This window comes from Lissotriton vulgaris, chromosome 7 (genome assembly GCF_964263255.1).
Source record: "Lissotriton vulgaris chromosome 7, aLisVul1.2, whole genome shotgun sequence".
Taxonomy (NCBI): domain Eukaryota; kingdom Metazoa; phylum Chordata; class Amphibia; order Caudata; family Salamandridae; genus Lissotriton; species Lissotriton vulgaris.
This window is the reverse complement of record NC_141695.1, coordinates 747,804,998-747,821,125: the sequence shown is the minus strand read 5'-3', so window position 1 is coordinate 747,821,125 and position 16,128 is coordinate 747,804,998. Positions and strand designations below refer to the sequence as shown.

The 16,128-nt window shown below is 38.7% G+C and overlaps 1 pseudogene; it reads left to right on the top strand.

The window, feature by feature from the left end:
- Positions 1–7,566: 7,566 nt before the first annotated feature.
- Positions 7,567–13,579, top strand: LOC147702356 (uncharacterized; annotated as a pseudogene).
- The last annotated feature ends 2,549 nt before the right edge of the window (positions 13,580–16,128 follow it).

Here is a 16,128-nt window from a genome sequence, read left to right as displayed (position 1 = left end):
ATTCTACATCTAATTTCTGTTGTGTTTATTTTTGCATTAGTTCCCATTGAGGCCTGCACGGCCTTGTTGAAAATGACTGTTTATTTGAAACAGTGTAAGACTCCGGAAAAGATGGCCCCATGCATGCGTTGTGTACAAGAAATGTGAATGGAAGGCCTATGCTCGGAGCGAGAGATGTCAAGGTCAGCTTGGCCTATGAGCGGGAGATTTGCCAAAGGATGCCTGCATCTAAAAGCCTGGGAAATTATGCTCAACTAATATTATTGTGATAAAATGATACAAGGAATAAACGACAAGCAGAAACGTGGAGAATGACATAGTGAGAAAACCTTGAGAATGACATGGCTAAAGGTAAAACTGGTTTAGACAAGGAGTACATGAGGTGATCATCACCACCCCTCTAATGGACCACTCAGAAATGACTGTGGACCCTAAAAGTTTCAATTTTACGTTAGATAGAGAAAAGGGTATAAAAGAGCTTGCGCGAAAGAGGGAACAAAGTTGGCTCCATGGATTTTATTTTGCACTATGACATGCTGTCAGTTTGAACAATTTTATGGTGCTAGAGACTTTGAAATATTTTTGGACTTTAATTTTGATGGAGCAAAGAAGGTGATCGATTGCCGAGATTTTATGTCAGAGGGGCAACATTGAGGAGTATAGAGAGACAGACAGCTTGGAAACCTGTTTAATGCGACTCTGTCATTCACCTATGATAGATGGGTAATATGTTTTTCTAATTTTATTTTCCTTAACATATACTAAATTAGTGCTTAAATTCTGCTTGTCTAAAGAGTATGCTAGATTTTCTTTCCTGAATGAAGTAGATAAACTATTTGAAAATATAAACTCAAGTCTGTTTTATTTTTTCATCTTAATAAAAGTCATGACAGAATTTAATGTTAAAAGTTATAGGAATAGAGTGATTGAGCTGGTCTTAATCGCCATCAACTGACTTCTACTAGTTGGTCCATCGACCAAAATAGCGGAGTACCTTGATGATTTGTTTTCCTTATAACACGTTAAACGAATATTTTGAAATTTATATAATGTATAGAATATAGAATTTAGGTTAATAAGGTACCCCGCTAACCAGCAGCTCGCCTTCTTTTTCACTGATTCAGGAGCAGTGTGGTGTGTGAATGTGTGTCTCGTGGTGATATGGGCCCCACTGATGAGTAGAGATATGTTTTTGCTCCTGGGTAAAGTGAGATGACTTTTGTGGGTTGTTGGAGAGCTTAGCTGGATCAGATTTATTGGTAGCAGAGGTCTGGTCACTATAGTTCAGTTTGGAGATTATTTATGTTTTATGTTTAACACTATATGTTGAGGTTGTATTCTGTTATATGTAGTAGGAGTTAAAGACGGCCGGGAAGTAGGAAGTTGGTTGCCCTGTATGTAGGCAGGGGGAAATGGGTGGCAAGAGAAGTCGCACAGTGCATTGTCTGATTTCAAAGTGGTAACATCGTCACGTGTTATTGTTAGGGACATTTTCCGTATGAGAGTGGTGAATGAGTAGCAAAGGCCACCTATGAAATATCAGCCTTAAGAACAGGAGTCAATTGTGAACTCTGATCCCTTGAGAGTAATAGCTTGAAAGAAGGGTTAGGTAGAGGGAAGTGCTACTTTATCGGGGAAACTAAATTCTGTGGTAGGGAAGAGGTAGGCGCTGCCTACTGGAAATACATAATTCTTGTAAGTTTGGACGAACTATTTATTTTGGTTTTAAGTGAAACAGACAACGAAAATGTGTTTTATGTGGTAATTAACAAGTATAAGTAGTGTAAAATATATAAATATTGTACCGATAGATTTTGTAAACGAGGGGTCAGCAGAAGCAGGAGTGAAGCTGACGTTAACAAGATTCCCACTGGGATAGGTCCATGTGACTGTGACATAGACATTTCTGATTGGTGCGTTGGCGTGAGTCACGCTGGGATAGGTCAGTAAGATTGTGACGTAGACTGCACTGATTGGTGCGTTGGTGTGAACTGCGCTGGGATAGGTCAGAAAATCGGTACAAATTGAAAGGAAGTATACAATCGTATTGAGGGAAAAATCAGTGAAAATGGATTATTATTATGAGCAAGATAGGGAGAAACCTTCATGGTTTAAGAAAATCAAGAATCTATTTAAGAAAGACAAAGAAATAGTTAGGAGAGAGGGAAAATTACTTCCTCCACCGAAAATGCCAGCATCATACATGATGGCGAAATATAGCTATCACGCTTGCATATGATTGGAAAATTGAACAAAATATACAAAAGTATTGGGATTTCCAGAAACAGGTTCATTTAGCCCAGCAGTGTTACAGAATTTAAGAGAAAAATGATGAAACTTGAGCTAAGACCTAGGCCTACACAATTCGAAGCTTTAATGGAATGGGAAGATGAGATGTACGAAAAAGAAAAAGAGAGGTTGCAAGATGTAAACGAAAGACGAGGAAACTTGAGAGGATATTGGGGAACTACGCACAAGAGTAGAATGAGAAGATGGAGGTGTGCTGATATGTGGGATGGTATGTATCCAGTGCGAACAGTAGATGAAAGTGTAGGGAGAAAATGTACAGAGAAAAGAAAACATCAGGTGTCAGAAAAGAGTGGATGTGGAATAAGTGATACGGAGGACGAGGTGTTGGAAAGCATTTTAAATAGAAGACCCCCTCCATATCAACCAACGTCTGCAGTGGTAACACCAAATGCACCGCCAATGGAGATTGGAATAACAGAAACCCCAAAGCGACATTTAGAAGTAAAACATACCACTGAAAAACAAGAGTTAGTACAGATTGAAAAATCAAGTTCCTCAGAATAAGAGAGATCAACAAAAGAATTGGCCGAGAAATTTAAGGAATTAACTAAAAATGTTGAAGCTGTAACTGTACCCATAACTATAGGTCCTGTAATACCGTTTTTTGAAAATCAGAAAATAGATGAGCATTTGTTAACTATCACTTTACACTCCAGTATGCAAAAAGTAAGAGAAAAGATTTATCCAGTTCTGAATGAAACAAAGAGTACAATTAGAATGACACCACCATATATAACTATGAATCAGAGGCCAATATATAGGATTCCTATGGGAGCAGAATCAGCAACTGAGACACCGGAGAAAAGTTCAACTAGCCTAGATTTGACTAAACTCCAGTGGGGCCAACAGCAGAAGAACTAAATTATTAGGTTAAAACATTACAAAAGTAAGATTCAGAACCAAAACATTTGTATGTGGTTAGGTTAAATATAGATGTGGAAGAACTGATTATTGGAACCGTTGGAACAGAAAAGTTAAAAACATACCAGGATGATAAACTAGTATTCATGAGTAAATGTATAACTTGGAGAGCTAACAATCTACATGATAAACTAGAAGAAACAGCAAATGAATTAGGGATAGAATTTGCTAAGATAAAGTTGTTACAAAAACCTTACCAAGTAGATTTCACTGAAAAAGACATAGATAATGTGAACACAGCAGGAAGATTAACTCAAATAAAATAATTAATTGTATTACTGAGAAAATGGGGAGATGTAGATCGATGGAGAAACAGGTGGATAAAGAAAAAGGAAGAGGCCAATGATAAAGTATCTTTAGCTTTCCCTGTTAAAGAAAACGAATCAGTAGTAGCGACAGAATATCCCATGAGAGAAATACCAGGAGGAGGATATGTACATGTACCATGGAGTAGACAGGATATTTTGTCATGTACAAATGATTTTCCAAGATTACAAGAAAAACCTGTAGAATGTTTCAAAGGTGTTGTGGAAAGATTTAGATGGATTATTTGACATGGTTGTACCTGCAGATTTATGGACTAAATGTAAAATTACTATTGATTAGCAAAAAGAGGAATACCCAAGAGATGCTAAAACAGGTGCTCCAGGTCCAGAGGTAAAGAGAAAATAAGACCAAGTCATACCCTTTTTGGAAAATAAAATCCCACACAAAGAAACGGATTGGTTAAAAATCGATAGGACTACACAAGAACCTAAAGAATCTGTACATGCTCATTATGAAAGATTGCTTCTAGTTTTCAAGCAATATAGTGGGTACGAAAATCTCAGTGAGAAAGATATGAGTCATTTTGTATATAGGTTCGTGTTTGGTCTGAGACCTAAAATAGGGGCTATGATAAGACACCACATGATATGTTGGCAGTCTAGTTCTGTAGACAAAATTTTGAGGTATGCAAAATATTGTAGTGATGATATTGAATCCCGCAGCGTAAGCTAAAGGAAAAAGCAATGTGGGCACAAGTAAAAGTTGTAGAACAACAAGAAGGACAAATTGACTAATCAAACAAATGATATGGGTCAGACAAAATTGAAAAGTAATATGACTAAAGGAAAAGGACAAACAAATATAGATGAGGCTAAAAAGAAATGGCCAAGTCATGATTGCAGAAAGATAGGTCAAGTTACCCCCAAAAGTTAATCCTGAAAATAAATCATTGAATCCACAGGTGCAGAATGAGGTAAATCAACAGTCACCACCACAGTAACTGGTAGTCACTCAGCAGAGTCAGGAGCCACTACCACCTCTCCCAAAATCTTCAGAAATACAGTGCAGAGACAGGATTCCACGGAGTAGAACAGGTAAAAAGATTGCTGCGTGTGACAGCTGTTCTGCAGTATTGGCTGAGATCGGATAGAAATGAGTCCGATGAGAGTTACTTTCCTAGTGGACACAGGTGCTGCCCGTTCTACAGTTAGATAAGTAGAAATTCAAAACGTTCCTTTCTCTGGAGATGTAATCCAAGCTGTAAGTGTAACTAACAGACAGATTAAAACCCCACTAACACATAAGAGGCGGGGAATGGTACACACCGAAACTGCGCCAATTAAAATGGCAAATAAATGCATTCCTTAGGGCCGAACGTAAAAAAGTCTCTCAGTTATCACAAACCAGGCTGAACAAAATTGAATCTCTAAAAAAAGAACTAAAAAGAGAGACCAATCTGGCCAAGCAATTGCATAGGGAAAAACTAGCATGCTCCATACTCCACGCAAGTAAATTGAATAACTCAAAAGATTTTTGGACAAAAATAAACTTTATGCTAAACGGCAAACATCGCCAGTTTAACTCGGACATGACGGACCAGCTTTGGAGCAGTCACATTGACCTAATATACAATTCCACTGACAATAACAACGAGCGTCCAGAGGAGCTTCCCCGGTTCAGCCCGAGCACAAAGCTGGCTCAAAAAGCAGTGGGCACTCACCGATATCTAAGAACACAGGAGACATGGAATTGTTCTCTTTAAAGCAGGTCTCGAACACTATAAAATCATTGAGAACAGATGGAGCACCTGGACCAAACGGGCTTCCCAATGCCTTATTCAGGAAAGATCCAACATTTTGGGCCAGCCAACTAACACCCTTATTTGGTCACAGTCTAAAAACCGGGAATATTCCCGAATCATGGAGAGGCAGTATTCTTCATCCAATCCACAAATCTGGGTCCCGATCAGACCCTAACAATTATAGGCTAATAGCCTTAATAGACGTGGAGGCCAAGATCTATGCCTCCAATCTGCTGGTAGAACTGGATTCTTGGGTGAGCAGTACAGGGATAATTCCCCGGACACAAACAGGCTTTCGGCCAGGACTGGGCACCTTGACCAACTTATCTGCCTTAACCCTCCTTGTTAACAAAGCAATTCACAATTCCACCCCGCTGTACACTTGCTTCTTGGACCTAAAAGCTGCTTTTGACAAAGTGCCCAGATCCATTCTTTGGGCCAAAATGAAAGCTTGGGGCGTGCCGCCAAAGTTGCTGGGAGCAATCATCGAGCTCTATTCAGACACTTGGGTCCAAGTTAAAAAAGGAGATGGTCGACGCCTGACAAGGAAATTCCACACAACCAATGGCTTAAAACAAGGCTGTGTACTGGCCCCCAGCCTCTTTAATATCTACACCGCGGATCTAGAAAGCGACCAACGTACCACTCAGGGTGATCCTCCAAAATTGGCTAATTCACCTATAATATCTCTTCAATATGCAGACGACATAGTGCTCCTGTCAAAAACCCCCATCGGCTTACAACGCTTGATCTCCAAGCTGTCGCAGTACCTCGTGAAGGCACAGCTGACTATAAACCTAAAAAAAAAAAACACTCTATGCTTCTGCGGCTCTAGAAAGAAAAAACAAAATTTTGTCTGGAAGATAAATTATACTGCTTTAACCCAGGTAGACAAATATAAATACCTAGGAATCTTATTGGACCATCGACAAAAGTTTAAACAGCACCTGGAACAGGGGAAATCCAAAGCCAAGCAGCTTCAATTTGCTTTTAAAACTGTTCAAAAGCAACTAAACGGACATTCCACCGGCCACATTCTTAAGATTGTAGCCGCTAAATTTCTGCCATCACTAACATACGGCTCAGAATTACTGGCAACCCGGGACTCCACAGCGTTAAACCTTGCCCAATCCAGGCTGTTCAAAAACCTCTTCCTAATTCCGCGCCATATCTCTCAAGCTCAAATTCGCTTGGAGTTTGGTCTTACCAACCAGCTCCCGGCAAGACAAGGAGCACTCGCCAAATATTATTGGCGCATGAGGGACGCAGCAGACGAATCCCTCGCCCACCTTTGCTGGTCAGAAGTCGAAAAACAAGCTGGTCTACCAAACTCAGCATATAAGACCTTGAGGCAAGCTCTTGAGGCACTAAAACTGGAAGAATCCTGGCTTTTGCCCATGACTTACTCCGCTTTCAAGCTGATAACCAAGAAAGCAGTCAAACAAGCATCATTACTCATGGACAAAGCAGCAGTGGCCGGCAAAAACCATGCCTGGATCGTTTTGCCATCATATACCAACTTAAAACCTCAGGAATACTTGAAAGAATGCTTCAGGGACCATCACAAAAGGAAACTTAGTCTCTTAAGGCTGGGCTGCTTCTCTTCCAAAGAGCTTACTCCTAAATGGCTACGGTCGTGGGCAACTCACGAGTGCCGTCTCTGTGGCAACGGTGCGGAATCTTTGCTGCACCTTATATGCATATGCCCGGCACTTCAGAATCTTAGAAAAATGCTTCTTCGACCACTTCTAAGAGAAGCTCAGGTGAGAACTTGCAGAGCGGCAGTGATAAGATGCCTAAGTGGATCTTGGATAGAACTTTCATGCAAAACCATAACATTTTTGAACTTCGCCGCCATAGACCTGGAAAACAGGGCGGCAACCAAAGCGGTCTCTGGACAATAGGCCAGGCCTCGGCCGGCTACGGACTCTTCTCTTCCTTTTCCTCCTTTCCAAACGGATGTCTTTTTGCACTATGAGTTAAAAATAAAGTGCCCCCCGTTTGAACTACTGTTATTTTCCCACACCTCTACTTCTTTCCCTTTATCATGAGTTAAAAACATTGTGTTCCCCGATAAATTTGCATATTTTATGATACCAGTTTTTAACAACATTCAAAGCTGAATTTGTGTTGTTCTTTTTATGATGTATACTCTGTTTGCATGGTGGTAAGCCCACCCTTTTATGATTTTTTAAATCAAATAAAGTATCATTATCGGTCTCCCACTAACACAGCCTGTAGAAGCAGAAATTGGCTCCTTTAAAGAAATGCATCGCTTTGTGGTATGTGACAGCAATCCTGTAAATTTGCTGGGACGCGACATACTCTGTAAGATGAATTGTGCCATTTATTGTTCACCAGATGGCATTGCTTTCCAAACAGCAGATGATGATAGTCTATATAAAATGACAATGTCAATAAAAGATTCAGAAAAGAGTGAAACATTCCCCGTGTTTGACAGAGAAAACAACCCAATTGAATTAAAAGAGACAGTTAAAGAGGAGGTGTGGGACTTCACAGGAGAAGAGATAGGTCTAATGATAGGGGTGAGTCCAGTAAAAATTACTGTAAAAGAAGATGCTATATACCCAAATGCCCCACAATATAAACTGACACCAGAAAAAATCGAAGGAGTAACTCCAGTGATTAACAAAATGATTGAGCAAGGAATTCTGAGAGGGATAATGAGCAGTCCATGTAATTCACCAATTATGGGGCTGAAAAAAACAAACAGCACTTTTAGGATAGTGCAGGATTTAAGAAACGTGAACAAAATAGTTGTTCCATGCTATCCAATTGTACCAAATCCACCAGTGATACTATATCAAATTCCACATGAAGCAGAAAGGTACACAGTTATTGATTTGTGTAATGCATTCTTTACAGTTCCATTACACCCTGACAGTCAACCAATGTTTACCTTCAGGTTTGACAAGCGTATTTCGGCATAGTGCTAAATTCCTCAAGGGTATACTGAAAGTCCTTCATCTTTAATCAGATACTGAAGAAATCATTAGAAAGTCTGAATATGCCAGAAAAATCTGTTTTGGTTCAATATATTGATGACCAACTAGTGGCATCAAAGACCAAATAAGCTTGTATTTCTGATACTATTGCATTGTTGAATCATTTGGCAAAAGGAGGACTTAAAGTGTCTCCATCAAAATTGTAGTTTTGTCAGCAGGAAGTGCAATTTTTAGGTAACAAGATTGGAAAAGGGGTGAGAAAAGTGACCTCAGAAAGAATTAAAATTATCAGAGGAATGAATCCACCAAAGACATAGAAGCAAGTGAGAATGTCTCTGGGAATGGTTGGTTACTGCAGACAGTGGATAAGTGGATTTTCACTAATTGCAAAGCCTTTGCAGAGATTGACTAAAAGGGATGTAAAAGACCCTATAGTGTTGAATGAAAAAGAAATGGAAACGTTTGAACAATTGAAAAACAGCTTATGCAAAGAACCAGCGCTAGGCATGCCTGATTATGAAAAATAATTCAAATTGTATTGCACTGAAAGAGATGGGTGTGCATTATCAGTTCTAATTCAAAGACATGGAAGAATGAGAAGACCAATTGCATATTTCTCAGCTGTTTTGGATCCAGTGGCAAGAGCATTACCTGGGTGTCTGAAAGCTGTAGCTGCTACTAATGTGAGCTTGAAACAGAGTGAAGGTATAGTAATAGGCTACCCAGTGAAGGTGTATGTGCCACATTCAGTTGAAATACTGCTCACCAGAACTAAAACACAGTATATGACAAATAGTCGTTTGACTAGATATGAAAAAGTGATTCTGGGTGCAGACAATGTGACAGTTGTAAGGTGTGTCAATGTGAATCCTTCCACCTTATTGCCTGATACTTTGGATGAGAAGTCAAAGATGATATTGATAAAAAATGTTTGGATGTGCTTGAGTATTGTACAAAACCAAGACCTGACATTAATGATGAACCCTTGGAAGAGTGAGATTATGTGCGGTTTGTGGGTGGTTCCTGTGCGAGAACAGATTAAGGTGCTTTGAGTGCTGCATATGTTGTATGTACAGTAGCAGATGTCATGGAAGCATCCTGTCTGAAAGGAATACATTCCGCCCAAGTGGCTGAGCTGATTGCTTTGATTTGAGCATGTAAATTGGCAAAAGATGTCCGAATTACCGTAGTGATTGATAGTATGGATTTGAAGTTGTCCACGATTATGGACAACTGTGGTTCCAAAGAGGGTATATGACCTCTGCAGGATCTCCTATCAGAAATGGAGAGTTTGTGAGAATGTTGCTGGAGGTGATACAGCTGCCGAAGAGTAATGCTGTAGTTAAATGTGCTGCTCATAAAAATGGAGATGATTATGTCACTGAGGGCAATCGAGTTGCTGTTGCCATAGCCCAATATTGTGCAAGAAACCTAGCATCTATAAATCAGGACAGAGAAAAAGAACATGTTTTAAGTCCTTTGATGCTTACTAACATAGTTGAGACTTGGCAGGAAGTGAGACAATTGCAAGAAGAGGCAAGTGATGAGGAAAAAGACAGATGGATAAAATCAGGTTGTAGGGAAAGAGAGGAAGATAAAATCTGGGTATATAAAGATGAAAGACCAATCATGCCCAATAGCATGATCTCTAATATGGTAAGATTGTACCATGGACAGGCACACATTGGCAGAGATGCAATGAGTAGACTCTTCAGACAGACTTGGTGGAATACCGTGCTTTGTATAATAGTTGAAAGCTTATGTCAGAGATGTCTAATATGTCAGCAATTGAATCCAGGAAGAAAAACTGTTGTGAGCCTGGGAACCATTGGACGGGAGGGAGGTCGTTTTACCCGAATTCAGTTGGACTTTATAGAGATGCCACCATGTAATAGACTAAGATATGTCCTTGTGATCATTTGCTTGTTTTCACGATGGGTGGAGGCTTTTCCAACCAGGAGAAATGATGGCGTAACAGTAGCAAAACTCCTTTTAAGAACAGTCATCCAGAGGTTTGGATTTCCAGTAACAATTGAAACAGACAGAGGAAGTCACTTCCAAAATTAACTCATACAACTGATATGTGAAGCACTGGATATTCAACAGAAACTGCATTGTGCTTACAGACCAGAGGCTTATGGGGTAGTCGAACAAGTAAATGGAACAATCAAAAACAGATTAGGGAAAATGTGCTTGGCCACCGGACTTAAATGGCTTGTTTCTTTGCCACTTGTTTAATTAACCTTAAGAAGCATACCCGACAGAAAAACAGGTTTGAGTCCTCATGATATACTGATGGGACGAAAAATGGAACAAGCATTTGTACCTGTCAACAAACTGCTACCTATAAATGATGATATCATACTGGATTACTGCAAGGGTTTGTCTGACATCGTGACTTCTGTGTCTCACCAGGTTGGAACTGATGTGTGTACTCAGGAAAAACATCCAGCTCACGATTTGAGTCCTGGAGACTGGGTCTGAATAAAGGTGCATAGAAGGAGAAATTGCCTGGTTCCATGTTTGGACAAACCACGTCAAGGGATTCTGGTTAGCATCACTGCAGTAAAATGTGCAGGTGTGAAAAGGTGGGTGCATGCTAGCCACACCATCAGAGTACCAGAACCTGAAAATCTGCATTTGGAAGAGGCAGATACTAGTTCAGACTCTGACTCAGGGAATGAATCAGACACAGCTCCAAATCAGAAAGCTCAACCTGTGAGGCGACATCTGGAAATATCAGATACAAGTTCAGCATCAGAAGCAGAGACTGAAATAATTGAAATTCCAGATCTTGAAGATCGACCTGTAAGTCGACATCTGGAAGTAACAGAGGCCAGTTTGGACACTGAAAAAGAACAAGATAAAACTGGTGAAAGTGTGAAACCTGCAGATCAAACAAAGAATTCGGAGAAAAGGAATTTTGATCTTGACACTGGGGAAAAAGGAAGTAACTTATGATGAGGATGAGACTCCAAGTACCAATTATGGAGAAGTTCCTTGTAAAAGAACTGAATTAACAATAGAAAAGCAGGATTTAGTGGTCGAACCAGAAATAATAAAGTTCAAAATAAGAGGAAGCGAAAAAAGATTTAAAACTGAGTCTGATGAAAGTGAAAGAGAAACAGTTCTGAGAAAAAGTCCCAGAAAAAGAGCTTGGAAATTTGAATGTGAATTAATAGAGCCTGTGATTAAAAAGCCAAGAAAAGGAGATAATTGGCCTACAGAAATTAAAGGACTAAAGTTCAAGTTGATAAATGTAAATGGAGAACAGAAGGAACGAGTGAATGAAATAAGTCAAGAAGATCAAAAAGAAATAAATAAAGAGATTTTGCAAAGACCAAAAAGAATGAGCTAACCAAACCAGAAATATAAATCACCTGAATGGATCTACATAGCATTGCCTGATACTGAAGAAGTTGAAAGCAGTCAATAGATCCAAAGTGACTCCTGAGAGTGATAAAGGCAATTGAAAGTGAACTGTGTTTATATTGGAAATCAAAGGATGACAAATTGAGAGAAAGGTCAAGAAAATACAAGGTTGGAGGCATAATAACGCAAAGGATTTTTAAGGACACATATTTTTCATGTGCAAAGAAGTGAAAGAGACATTTTAAAGGAGAGGCAATTTGAAGGGTATTTTAATGAAGAAAACAAATGCCTGTAAACGATATTACAAGATCTAGATGTGGTGCTATGTGTAAATGGTGTAGAATGTGGTTAATGTGCACAGGTTTATTAATGCTTATATGGCTCATTTTAGCAATACTAGTTCCATTTAGTCCGAATTTTGAACTTTCCTATGGAGAGCAAGATCACAACAGGAGTGAAAAGACACATGATTTAAAGAATGATGTAAAACTTGTAGATAAAACTGAGCTTCATAAAGATAGATCTATTAATGATTTTTCAAAGAATGTTTTTTCTAGATTACTAAATGAATATGTTGAAACGATGGACGCCGGAGACTGCCACATTTGTATGCAGTTACCTGCATCTGTTTCTGAAGGAGTAACATATCATCACCTTCCTTTCACTTATGGAATTACTTGTAGTGTAATAGCTAGTTTGTTTTATAAAACAGGCAAATTAGAATATTAGTATTCTGATGTGGAAGAACATTTTGCTAAAGTCCCTGTAATACATGGAATTAACAAAGTAAAACTTGCTACAGTTTTAGGTGAATTTTTCTTGGAAACTAGTGAATTGGCTATAGAGTATACTTTCAGAAATAATCTAATATGTAAATTAAAAAGAGAAGAGAAGGCATTTTTAGAAATGGCAGAGGATAGAAGAATCGTATATGAAAGAAAAATAACTGCAAGTCAAATGAAAACACCCACATGGAAATTTGATGAAGAAAATTATGTAAAAGGTGATACTAATGTAGCATTGGAAATAGATTGTCCCCAACAGAGAAAAATGTGTATTTGACGAGACAATACTGTGTATGATAATTATTTTGTGGGAGCAAGTGATTGTAAAGACACTTACAGAATTATTGGGGGATTCCTGGAATTTATTTTATTTGTGGAAACAAGGCTTATTATAGATTGCCTGATCATTGGTATGGGACTTGCTATGTGGGTCTGGTCTTTCCTAAAAATGTTCATGTAGATAGAGGAACTAATGGAATTCATGAGATAGTTAAGCCTTTAACACGTAGAAGGAGAGAAAGTTTTCTCGAAATAGTAGGTGATATTCTTGGAGCATTGATACCAGCAGTGGATATATCATTCAATGCAAACAAAATTCGAAAGTTATCAACGATAGTAGATTGTTTATCAACAAGTACTGCAGGAGGCTTTTTATTGGTTACTACTGAAATGGTTGCTATGAGAGCTATGGTGATGCAAAATAGACTTGCTCTTGATATTTGATTAGCAAAAGAAAGAGGAGTCTGTAGAATATTGAAAGTGCAAAATTGTTGTACATATATACCTAACAAAAGTCAGAACTTTCAAAGATATATCAGAAACATTACTGAATTACACAAATGACTCCACTGGAGGTTGATGGTGTTCTAGAGAAAATTGGTAAGAGATTTTTTACGGTAAAGAAATTATTTGTAGAAATAGGTAGCTCATTAGTAGGAAAGATACTAGTACCAGTAACAATAATAATAATGATAGCATTAATATTGAGATTAGGGTGTGTCTGTATTAGAAAAAGAAAAGCTGAAAGGCAAATAAAAATAAATGTAGAAAAGAATAAGCAAGGAGAACATGACATGGGAGAAATTGAATTAGAAGAGTTCAAAAAGAAAATGTATAAAAATTCAAAAGAACGAAATGTGAGAGATACTAAAGTCTAAACAAAAAAATCTGAAACATGTTCTTAGAAAATTTAGTTGGAATGATTTCTGGTGACTTCGGGGAAGTTGATGGATCAGGGGAGAGACAAAGATTTTTGTGTACCCCTTGTAAAGTTAATCTCTCATAACCATAATAAAACTAATGGAGTGAAGTATGTGAATTAATCAACAAAATGCACGAAAATAGACACTACACCTGGGAAAACTAATTGCTATTTGCTGAAATAAATGTACTGATGAAAACAATCGAGTCACACTAATACAGAGCAGTGATAACATAAACTTAATCGAATAAACGTGTGTATTCGTGCTTATAGTAGAAGTTCTTTCGTGGCATTAAAAATTGCAGATGGTCAGTAAAATGTTGCTGATTTGTACGCTTTTGCCAGGTAATACCTAACTGGGAAAACTAGAATAGAGGGAGTTAAACAGAAGGGTTAAAATATTAAATCTAATTTCGGTTGTGTTTATTTTCGCTTTAGTTCCCATTGAGACCTGCAAGGCCTAGTTGAAAATGGCTGTTTTTGTGAAACAGTGCAAGACTCCGGAAAAGATGGCTCCCATGCATGCGTTGTGTACAAGAAGTGTGAATGGATGGCCTATGCTCGGTGCGAGAGAAGTTAAGGTCAGCTTGGCCTATGAGCAGGAGATTTGCCAAATGATGCCTGCATTTAAAAGCCTGGGAAAGGAAGCTCAACTAATATTATTGTGATCAAATGATACAAGGAATGAACGACAAGCAGAAACGTGAAGAATGACATAGTGAGAAAACCTTGAGAATGACATGGGTAAAAGTAAAACTGGTTTAGACAAGGAGTACATGAGGTGATCATCACCACCCCTCTAATGGACCAATCAGAAATGACTGTAGACCCTAAAAGTTTCAATTTTAAGTTAGATAGTTAGAGAAAAACAGTATAAAAGAGCTTGCGCGAAAGCGGGAAAAAAATTGGCTCCCTGGATTTTATTTTGCACCACGACATGCTGTCGGTTTGAACAATTTTATGGTGCTAGAGACTTTGAAATATTTTTGGACTTTCATTTTGATGGAGCAAAGAAGATGATCGATGGCAGAGATTTTATGTCAGAAGGGAGGCATTGAGGAGAATCGAGAGACAGACAGCTTGGGAACCTGTTTAATGCAACTCTGTCATTCGCCTATGACAGATGGGTAATATGTTTTTATTTTCCTTAACATATACTAAATAAATGCTTACATTTTGCTTGTCTAAAAAGTATGCTAGATTTTCTTTCCTTAATGAAGTATATAAACTATTTGAAAATATAAACTCGAGTCTGTTTTATTTTTTTATCTTATTAAAAGTCATGACAGAATTTAACGTTGAAAGTTATAGGAATACAGTGATTGAGCTGGTCTTAATCGCCATCAACTGACTTCTACTAGTTGGTCCATCGACCAAAATAGCGGAGTACCTTGATGATTTGTTTTCCTCATAAAATGTTAAACGAATATTCTGAAATATATATAATGTATAGAATATAGAATTTAGGTTAATAAGGTACCCCGCTAACCAGCAGCTCGCCTTCTTTTTCACTGATTCAGGAGCAGTGTGGTGTGTGAATGTGTGACTTGTGATGCTATGGGCCCCACCGATGAGCAGAGATATGTTTTTGCTCCTGGGTAAAGTGAGATGACTTTTGAGGGTTGTTGGAGAGCTTAGCTGGAACACGGTCACCTTTAGTTGCAGACTCGGGGTGACCACTATCCACATTTGAAGGAACGATATGGGAAACTGCATTATTAGCAAGATATGCAGAATAAATATTTCTGATAGGTGATAGGAATCCTGCTTGCTTGAACTAGATACACGATGATCCTCTGTTGTAGCTCTATCTTGCTGGGTGCCGCTAGGTAGCCTTGTACATTGAGAAATAACATTCCCCTCTGTGGTTACACTAGGCCTTTTATCGTTCCGGAGAGGCTCCATCAAGGATGTAGGAGCAAATTCAAAACTAGACTTGTTGGTCTCTGATGGCTTACTATGTGCTGCAAGTCCCGCTACAGAATAAGTCAATCGATGTCTTCCATAGATGGGAGGATGTCAAATCTATTATGGAGGGGTAAACTGAACTGTCGGTAAATGGTGGAAGTAGTGGGTGTCTGGTGTGAGAACTGATAGGAGTGAACCCTTGGAGGGTAAAAATATCCCAGGGGCAAAACATTTATTCCACTATATAGCACATGGCCATTACCAAGTCTACATAGGATCTCATGTACCAGTTTTGGGGATTCGAAGGTGAATATTCAAATCTTAAAAGTATGCTGTAATAGAAGGATTAGGTGGCAAGTGAGGCAAATTCAGTTTTACACAGAAACGGGGCTGCACATTACGTTTTCCTATTGTCTTTGTTGTTATTACTCATTTTCTCAAATTTGCTGCAACTCGAAATTTGGGCCTGAGGGTTAATTTCAGCTATGTGTAGGTGGGTCTTAGTGCACTATGGTTTCACACCACTGACAGTCAGCTCTTTGAATTATCTCCTGAAGGCACATTTGAACCAAATGCAAGGCTTTGAGAAGCAAAAAT